Genomic DNA, 9,195 nt, shown 5'->3' with positions numbered 1-9,195 from the left:
TATTTTTKGGGGGGACTCTGCTGTCCATCTAACATTTGAGTATATGTCTCTGCTAGTTATTAAAATGTGTTTTTTTTAAAGGTGATTCTGAACTATGCTGTGAATTTGAGATTCTTTCATGTGGAAAAACAGATTCTTTGTGTGTTAGGATGTGATTTAGCTCTTTCCGGTAAATAAAGGTGAATTAATTATGTCTCACTCAACAATTGGAAATAATTACTGTTAAAAATTAGATTTTATTGGTTGTTGCTGATCTTTTATTACTTATGTATTTTTACTGTTGGCTGAAACTAAACTTAGGGCAGAATAAATGATGCGACAGTTTGCCAAGCTACCTTGATTATCAAACGTATGTTTAGCAAGCCAAACTCAGTATTTCTTTTGTTTTAGTAGATTAACATAATACTGCAATTTATGATMTTCTTGCACTTTAAGATCTCATCCCATTTGGCAAAAAATTACAATAGCAGCAATGAAAGTCAAACTTTGGGCACATGAACTGTTGTAAAGTTTGATTAGAAGTCTGCATCAAGCATAAACAGCAGTTAGCTCATTTCCACTCCCCTCCACGTCTTTCTGACACGTATTTCTGCTCTGAAACAAACACTGCTGTCCTTTCACAGCTGTGACTGCTGCCCTGCTTCAGAGGGGAAATTGTAAAGCCAAATCATTATTGTGCTCTCTTATCAGATGGCCACCAAAGTCCTAGAAGCCAACAGTTCAAAACCATTTCATATGAAACTAAGTGAAATCCAATAAGAAGCCAGACCACTAAGATGAATCTTCTCTCAGACCTGTCTGTTGGAACGGATTTGGGAAATAAATTYTCTGGAAAGAACCTYACAGTATTTCTTTCCAATTTCTGGAAGTGAGCTGCAGGTTAAACAGCCTTTATTTTATTGATGGCGTCTTGGCCAGTAATATAAAAGCTCWCAGACCACTGCTGCTTTTGATATAAAACATATACCACATATACATCATGTGAAATCAAAATATCAACATGTAGCCAGGAAGAGAGCAATATGTTTGATTTATGTTGTGCTAAATAAAAAGATCTGATGAAGCTCAGTAACTTAGTTTCATTCAGGAGGCTTTCTTTAAGTTGTGAACTCATCTGTATAATTAACTTGCGTAGGGTTTTTTATATTTTGGAAAATGTAAATTACTATTATTTTTCTTTTGATACAAGTAGTTTATAGTTCCTTCTTACAAGCAGTAAAGTTGTGTTGAATGGAGGATCTATACAAACTGACAAACAKAATTCAATCTTYGGAGTTTGGTAAAGGATCAAACTCCAAAGAGGCAGTATTCCACAGTGCCATTTTTTTAGCACAATCAACTATGCTCTCTCTAATTGTTATAAAACACTGTAGATATCAAATATGACCCTGTAATTGGGGCTCTGTCATTTTAAAAACTCCTGCTCTTTCTGAAACTCMATCTTCAAGAACCATCACAACATGGCTCCTCTATTAAAACTTTAAACAATGTTTTACCAGTGTTGCACTGATATGAGCTCAGAAAATGCACTGTTCTACCAGGTGTTTGCTAATTGTTGCTGGCTAGTCTGAAGGAGCTGAGTGGCGGCATCGCGGGGGAGGGCTGCTCTGTGAGGCAGAAGCTTGGAAACAGCAGCTCTGAGGAGGAGCTGTGACTGTGAAGGCGGGGCTATGTCCACCCAGGTGTTTTTWACAGCTGAATGGTTGCCACAGGAGATTAAAGGATTTCTCAAACATGCATGAGAGAATCAAGGCAACACTCTAGGTACGCTTGTTGATGAGGGAATAACATTATAACATCATGTAAATCTCAAAAAAGCCAATCTTACATAATACTTCCCCTTTAATAAATCACTGCAAAAACAGAAATCTAAATATTAAAGTTGTAAACACCCTTGACCTCGGCCAGCTCTCACAGTTCACCGATTCTCTGGCCATGTCCAGTAAGCACCGCCTCCTCAACACCATCATCAAGTCATCACACGATCCCTGCTGGTATCCACCAGCTAGTACGGTAAACCACAAGTCTTAAACTTTTGRCCTTCCAGATAGGAGTTTTTGCCAGTTCCTGTTTGACAACAAAGGATTGTCAACAATTTTCTGTAGGCTTCAAAACACACTTTGTGTGGTTATCAGCCGTCAGTGGACACCGTTTTAACCTTTTGTCACACACAGGGAGAAGCTTGGAATATTCACCAAGAAAACCTAGATCTTTCTTATCTGAGTGAACGGAGAAGTTCACTCAGATAGTCTGTGTGCTTGTAAGACTGATTGCTGGGACACAGATGGGACTATCGGACAACAGGGAGAGAAATCTAGGGACTGAGGCAACCAATAGAGAACAGAAACTAGAAAACTGTACAAACCCAAACAAATACAAAATATCAAACCAAAAGGTGACAACAAAACTCAGCAGCACGTAAATGKAACATGAAGTAAACGGAACACTGTGCACAAAAGGAAGCAGACTACCAAAAAAAAGCAAGAAAGCACAGCAACTAAAAACATCAATCTAAAATTGTATGACAAGTCTCTCTGCGCAACAGATTAAGCACAAAGTCCTTTTGTTTCACAAAACCATGAATGTTGWGCTGTGAAAATTTGTCTTGTGTGGATTTTTTTTCTTCTAGCTTCATTATAAGCTGAAGACAARACTTCATATATTTAGCCAGGGATTGCAGAATCACGGCTCCAGCTTCTTAAGCATTATTTGATTTAAACCTCTGACGCCCCAGGTGTGCCGTTCTCTTTCATATTAATGTCTGTGTTGACCTATTTCCTCACAATGGCCTTCCGTTTAAAGCTTCACCTTCTGAGAATACCAATTAGAACAAATATAAATCCYTCTCTCAATAAGRATGATAYTGAACACTTTGGTTTCTGCTTCCATATRTTCTATGTCAGAATTCTCCTGTAGATAAGTGAAGTACAGACTGGGGTATGAGATCATCCTGCATACTGTGACCAAGAGAAACATCTTCAATTTGGACACAAAGATCTGTGACAATCCTGTGACGCGTCCAATCAGAAGGACGCCTGACCACCGRCTCAAACCAGCGACCATCAGTGAGCAAACAGAGGCAGTGAGGGACTGGACTCCATGTCCGTGACTAAGCTTATTTGCCCTGATGCTGATCTGACAGTTCGCCTCAGACAGGAGGACGTTGAGCTGCACTTTGCCATTACACCGCATCTCATCCACAACAGCAGATGAGGCTAATGAAACAAGATATGTAGAGTTTCCAGCAAACAGGCTTGGCTCTGACAATCACCATATGGGACCTTTAAAGAGGCGGCATCACACAGTGTCTGTGAGGGGTGGGAGGGGAGCGACTGTCATTTCTCTTCAGTTTCATCTCCTGTGTCGCAGAGGCGACTCATAGCCAATTAGTCCAGCGGTGGAGAGTGGAAGTGGAGCCGGGATACRATTGGTGCTTGGTCCTCAGATGGCTGACCTTGGGAGCAGCAGCCCTTCCCTGCTGCATACGGGTCTACAGAAGCAGCGGAGCTAAAAATTCAACCCCTCCGTTATGCGTCTTGCCCCATATTAGATGGGGGCCCCAGACCACACTTAGGATCAAATATAGATTGCTTCTGCCCCCTACTGGCTGAGAGTGGGCACTCCAGCTACAGCAGCTTCGCTGACATCAACCCCAAAAAAAGCAGAGAGGCAGAGGCCTGGCTCACTTCARCACTGTGAAGAGTCTTGGCTCAGCAGAGCTCACTCCAGACCAGGGGAGCAGGAGGTGTGTGTGATCTGGACTTTCTGTTACAGGAAGACAACGCACATCGTTTCAAAGTCGGTGGAACAACCTCCAAAAGGTGAAACTAGGCCATTTCTGATCAGGAGGTTCCACAGAGGACACAGCCAGCTTTATTCCACACCCTCTGTAACACACTTAACAATTATGAATTTTCCAGAGGAAATGACTGGATTTGTATGCTAAAGAAGCAGGCAGACAGACAGCTGCTACAAGTGGAAAAAAATACAGATTTGCTTGGCAACACTGCCGTTACGGAAATGTCGGGTGACTGCTTTTTTGTGTCTGATGTAYGTCTTTTTATCTCCACCGTGTTCAATGTGATCCATTTATCTTGTGGTCATACTGCAATTATAATCATACCACAATAATCAGCAGAATTGAATTCCACCCAGTCCGCCTTCACTGCGTCTCACTTTGGTGATTATGGGATCGGCTGGAGGAGGAATGCAACGCAGAGCGTGTTCCTGTTGACTGGCTCAGACAACACAGGCTGCAGGGTTCAGCTTCAGACAGAGCTGAACAGCATAGAAGGCATTAGGTATTTCTGCATGTAATTGATCGATCAGTTTRAGAAAATGTGATTAGATTWGAGTGTCTTCAACACCACAGAAAAAGGCTAAATGAAACCTGGCAGATGTTGTTTCTTACTTGATCCCCTGTCCTTCACCGTATGGTCACGAGGTCATCCTTAGAAGTCTGTTTAATTTAAAACCAGTCAACAGGTGAGGCATTTATTATTCATGTTTAACCTACTGGACTGCTATCATCGGGGCTTCAAGCAGATGTTTTAAACAGCCACTTCGGTGCTGATGCTGGAGTAGATGTTAATAATTCAAATGGTCTGACGTCCATGTCGAGCCATGTTCCATTCAAGTTTAGACTGAAAAATACTTTGTTGATTCCAAAGGAAAATTAAATAATTTAAACATGGCCGTAAAATGAATTGACTGCAATACAACAAYTGCAAAATTGTTTTTGTCAACATTAGCAGAATATAGACAAAGTTTTGCACACATTTGCAATCAAGGCGCAGCTACTGCATCCTGAAYGAGATCACTATGCACACACCAAAAACATCTGCACTTCATTTCCAACTTCCCACCTCGCAGGAYGGAGTGAAATCCACCAACCACCGGCTAACTACAGTGTTTTACAATGTGTGTGTGTGTGCGTGTGCATGTGTGTGTGCGTGTTATGTGCTTGGTGCAGCTGCTTGCAGTGTGGCTGCTGATCAGAGCCTATCGAGCATTTATCACGTCTCTGTAATAGACAGAATGACAGGGTCACTGACCATAGTGTGGAGAAGAGAAATACACAGATGGACAATCTGTCTCCATCAACACTAAATAAGAAGAGTCCTTTAAAATCTATACACTGAGGAAAACCCTGGACTTGGTTAGCAAAACACGCAATGACTAAAAAGCTGATTTTATGGCTCTCAAATCTGTTTTTAATTAAGCCGTTAAACTTGGATGAATATATTTAGTTTTTTTTTTAGAGAATGCTTTATCCAAGTCCATTTCTTATTGCTGAAAATAGAATAAATGCTAAGATTTTTTATCCCTTTGGTACAAATAATCAGACTACTTTATTTGTTTATTAAATATAGCTTGCCTAATGTGTTTTTGAGCAGGGAAATGAAAAATTATATAACATTTATTTCTATGCTTTTTGTTTATGGCATCAAAATGCAAGARCACATTCTAAAAGCTCCATAAACTTTAAAYTCTAATAAACATTTAACACTGGAACTGGAAGACATTTTAGATATTCAAMAAATAATAATAAAACAACAGAAACAACAAATAGAATGAATTATGAAGCCTGTAAACAAAATAGTCCTTCAAAATAAGGGCTAGTTGAGGCCAAAGCACCAAACTGAAGACTTTTCACATCCAGTTTTGGGGATTAAGAGAGAAAAGAGAAAAATGATAAATCATGCAGAAGGAAATTATTGAGATCTTTGTGATTTACGACGGGTTGGTGGAGGCAGTGTAGGAGTTTGTCCTGCAAACGGTGGATTTCTGAGACATTTTCTTTCCGGTGACCTTCTTTCACTTCTTTGACTGGAGGATTTTGCACCTGCCTCTAAACAGTCATCTGACTGGTAATGAACCACGTAGGTCCTCTGGTTCCAGTTCCCAGATCCCTGCAAACAGAAACACGTGCAAAACAATCACTGATCTGCATGTGGACCAAACGACATCCACAATGGACYCTGCTTTCTGGATGTCCAACTCTTCTCTCATGGAGTGCAGTTTCAAGTATCTTTATTGGAAAAAAGGAAGTTCTTATCAAATGGTCCATAGAGTCTTTTAAGGTGACATCCTAAGTATGATATGATCTGGGCACTGAGTCAGTAGAAATAATCTTTTCAACAGCAGCATTGACTTTTCTTTAACTTTGATTCAAACAACAGTCCTGACGCCCACAAGGACCAACATGGGAGAGGGGAAACTAAAGGCCTCTGATCAATACACACCTATTCTCTTGGTCATAACGAGAGCAGACAGTTCATTATGGTGTCTACAAGACCAAACACAGAAGATTAAAGACTGAGAAAATTACACTTAAACCTGTGTCTGTTTAAAGAAAGCTGACTGTGAGCAAATAACAAAGAGCTGAAAAGTTGATCTAAAGTTGTGTTTTTTATTTCTGTCCTTTCACAAGGAACAAAAAACTTCTAAAGAAGTGTTGTTCGATTGAAACTGGAGCTTCAGGACAGTCTTCTGATTGGAAGTGATCAGTAGGATAAACAGACTCAGTCATGATCAGGAGGTTAGAGTCAACAACAAACCACACATTTACCTCACATTAATGACAAACTTCTTCAAATTGGGCCTCTGTCTCTTTAAGCAGAAATGATTAACATTAAATGTGAGATAAAGGAACTTAAAAGTATACCACTTACAGTTGGTATTTAGACTTAAAGGGTAGTATTATGTAATTTCCAGGCACACATAAGTAACTTTAACACAATCAAGTAACTCTGTTACCTTTGGTTGTAAAAATGATGTATCAAATATGACTTAAAAGAAATTTGACTTTATAATTAAACGTCTTGAAATTGGGCCTCTGTCTCTTTAAGAAMCTCTTGGCTTTCTGACACTTTGCGTTCAGGAAGCGATCAGGAGACCGGGCAGTTGATGATAGAGTGCTGTGAGAAATTGAAAAAAATATTCAACACAACATGATTGAGTTTCCTGTATTATAACAAATCATCTTTACCTTTGCCACAAAGAAACACCTTGATCAAAAAGACAGTCATATTCTTCATATTCTAGATTATGGTAACTATGGTTACAGGAACGMCTCCATAGCAAACTGAACGGAGTCACGTAATCATACTGACAACATTTTAGCAAACCTTATCATTGCTGCTAATTTTCAGCATCRGAACCCCTGGTTTGATGCACAGACTTTGACTGGACCCTTTTAAATTTCTGAATTCATGACGTTCAGGCTTAATTTGTTTAATTTTGTTTCTTCAACTCCAAATCTAGTTTCCCACAATGTCTGCTGTGGTCTCAGACGTCGAGCAGTTCTGAACTGAACTGCCTCCAGGTTTACTCCTCATTATCCTGCAATATACCATAAACCTGTAAGTGCTACATTCCACACAGGTTAGTGCTCAGGAGAACACAGCATACAGCGACACGGAGGAGAAACCAGGAGGAACATGCTGCTACTGGACGGATATCTAATTGACCTGAAGCCATTCGGCAGGCTACTACAGATGAAGCATAAAGATGTTCTTTGGTRAGGGAACGGATACCTGGGCTGAGCAGAACCAGAACCAGAGAAAGAGAGAACCAGGGTAATGATGAAGTTCGTAGCCTTCTTCGCCCTCCTGACCTCTGAGGTCCAAGRAMGTCTGCTGAGAAAAAGACACACCACCGCTTGCCCCCAGTCCCAGTGTCCCGCCCCTCCACACGCCTGCCACCACGGCCGGGTGAAGGACGCCTGCGGCTGCTGTGTGCGGTGCGGGGCCGGGGAAGGACAGGTATGCGGGGAGAGCAGCGACGTGTCCCTGTCCTGAGGGGACGGACTGAGGTGCGACCAGGTGCCGGGGCGCGCCGGCAGGGTCCACCGCTCCTGTGTGTGCGTCTCCGTGGGAGAGGTGTGCGGCAGCGACGGCCGTGTGACTCTGGTGAAAATGGATTTATTTCCTTTATTTCTTCCTTTCTTCATTGTAACGTGGGAAAAAAATGTCTTGTTATAAATGAAATAATCAGCTAGTGGAACTAGTACTTTTTTTCATCTAAATGATTGACTTAAAACAAGCTCATAAACAAGCTGAAAAGTTACTTGTAAGTTAGTTTTTCCTTATTTAAAGTGTTGTAAGGTATTTGCACAGCCAGAATGACCTGGTTAGATTTTGTGTTTTTGCAGGAAATGCTTTTGCTATTATGCYTCCTTATTTCATCTGAACAGATTCTTTTTTGAATTCCTAGATCTACTGCTGCTATTATTGCAGCCATTTCTCAAGGTGACCACATGTTTTCATGATTCTTATGGAGCCATAAGGTAGCAGAAGCATTTCCATCATCGCTCTAGTCTCGGCTTGGGTAAATATATCAGATAGATGTGCTGCCTACTGGCTTGTACAACTTTATGAACTCAGCCGGCAGCTGGGCTGTTCTTAAAGAATACTTAAARAATCTATGGAGTGCAGGATGTTTGCATGTTTTTACACGTTGCATTTTAGCTTTTAGGTTTTCCCAACGGAGCCCAACAATGTAACAAGATGATCAGTGTTATTCAGCACAGCTGACAGCAGTCGGCGTGGCAGATTGGTGAACAAAGTGGAAGGTTTCTGATTTATGTACTGTGCCTCTGGTGTTCTGCACATTTATGTTCTCTAGTCACAAATTCTCTCGCTGATGGCGTTTAAGTCTCCCGGAGGGAATCTCCGAGCCTCGCTGTGTAAATACGTCCTATTTATTTTCCCATCCTGGCCTGTCCATTTTGATAATGTGTGCTTCCTTATCACAGCCACAGCCCCGAAGACGAGAGAACTCATCACGCAGTTGATTTTCCACCGCTCTCCAGTAGAAGCAGGTTTATGCAAAATGCCCCAGCACACACCGAGCCATGCTGAATGGAAAAAGGAACGCTACAATAAAGTGTAAATAGATCCTGGTGCAGACGACTGATTGCTGCCTTGCACTGTGCAAAATGCTTTCATCACTGACAGGGTGCCGCCCGCTTTTYGGCTCACCAGGATGTTAGAGCCACAAATCATTGGGCATACAGGAGAGTTACGTATTCTCAGCTAATTAGATTTATCCCATTTGTCCATGGGGCACAGAGTGGAAACACTGCTGCAGACTCATTTATAAGGTCGCCAATAACTTCTCTGTTAGGCAAACAGCACAGAAACAGAAAATACAGTCTGACAGAAAGGGTAACAAAGTACCAGTACAAACTTT

The sequence above is a fragment of the Poecilia reticulata genome, linkage group LG9 (genome assembly GCF_000633615.1).
Source record: "Poecilia reticulata strain Guanapo linkage group LG9, Guppy_female_1.0+MT, whole genome shotgun sequence".
In the NCBI taxonomy this organism is placed as follows: Eukaryota; Metazoa; Chordata; class Actinopteri; order Cyprinodontiformes; family Poeciliidae; genus Poecilia; species Poecilia reticulata.
This window is presented reverse-complemented; position numbering follows the sequence as displayed.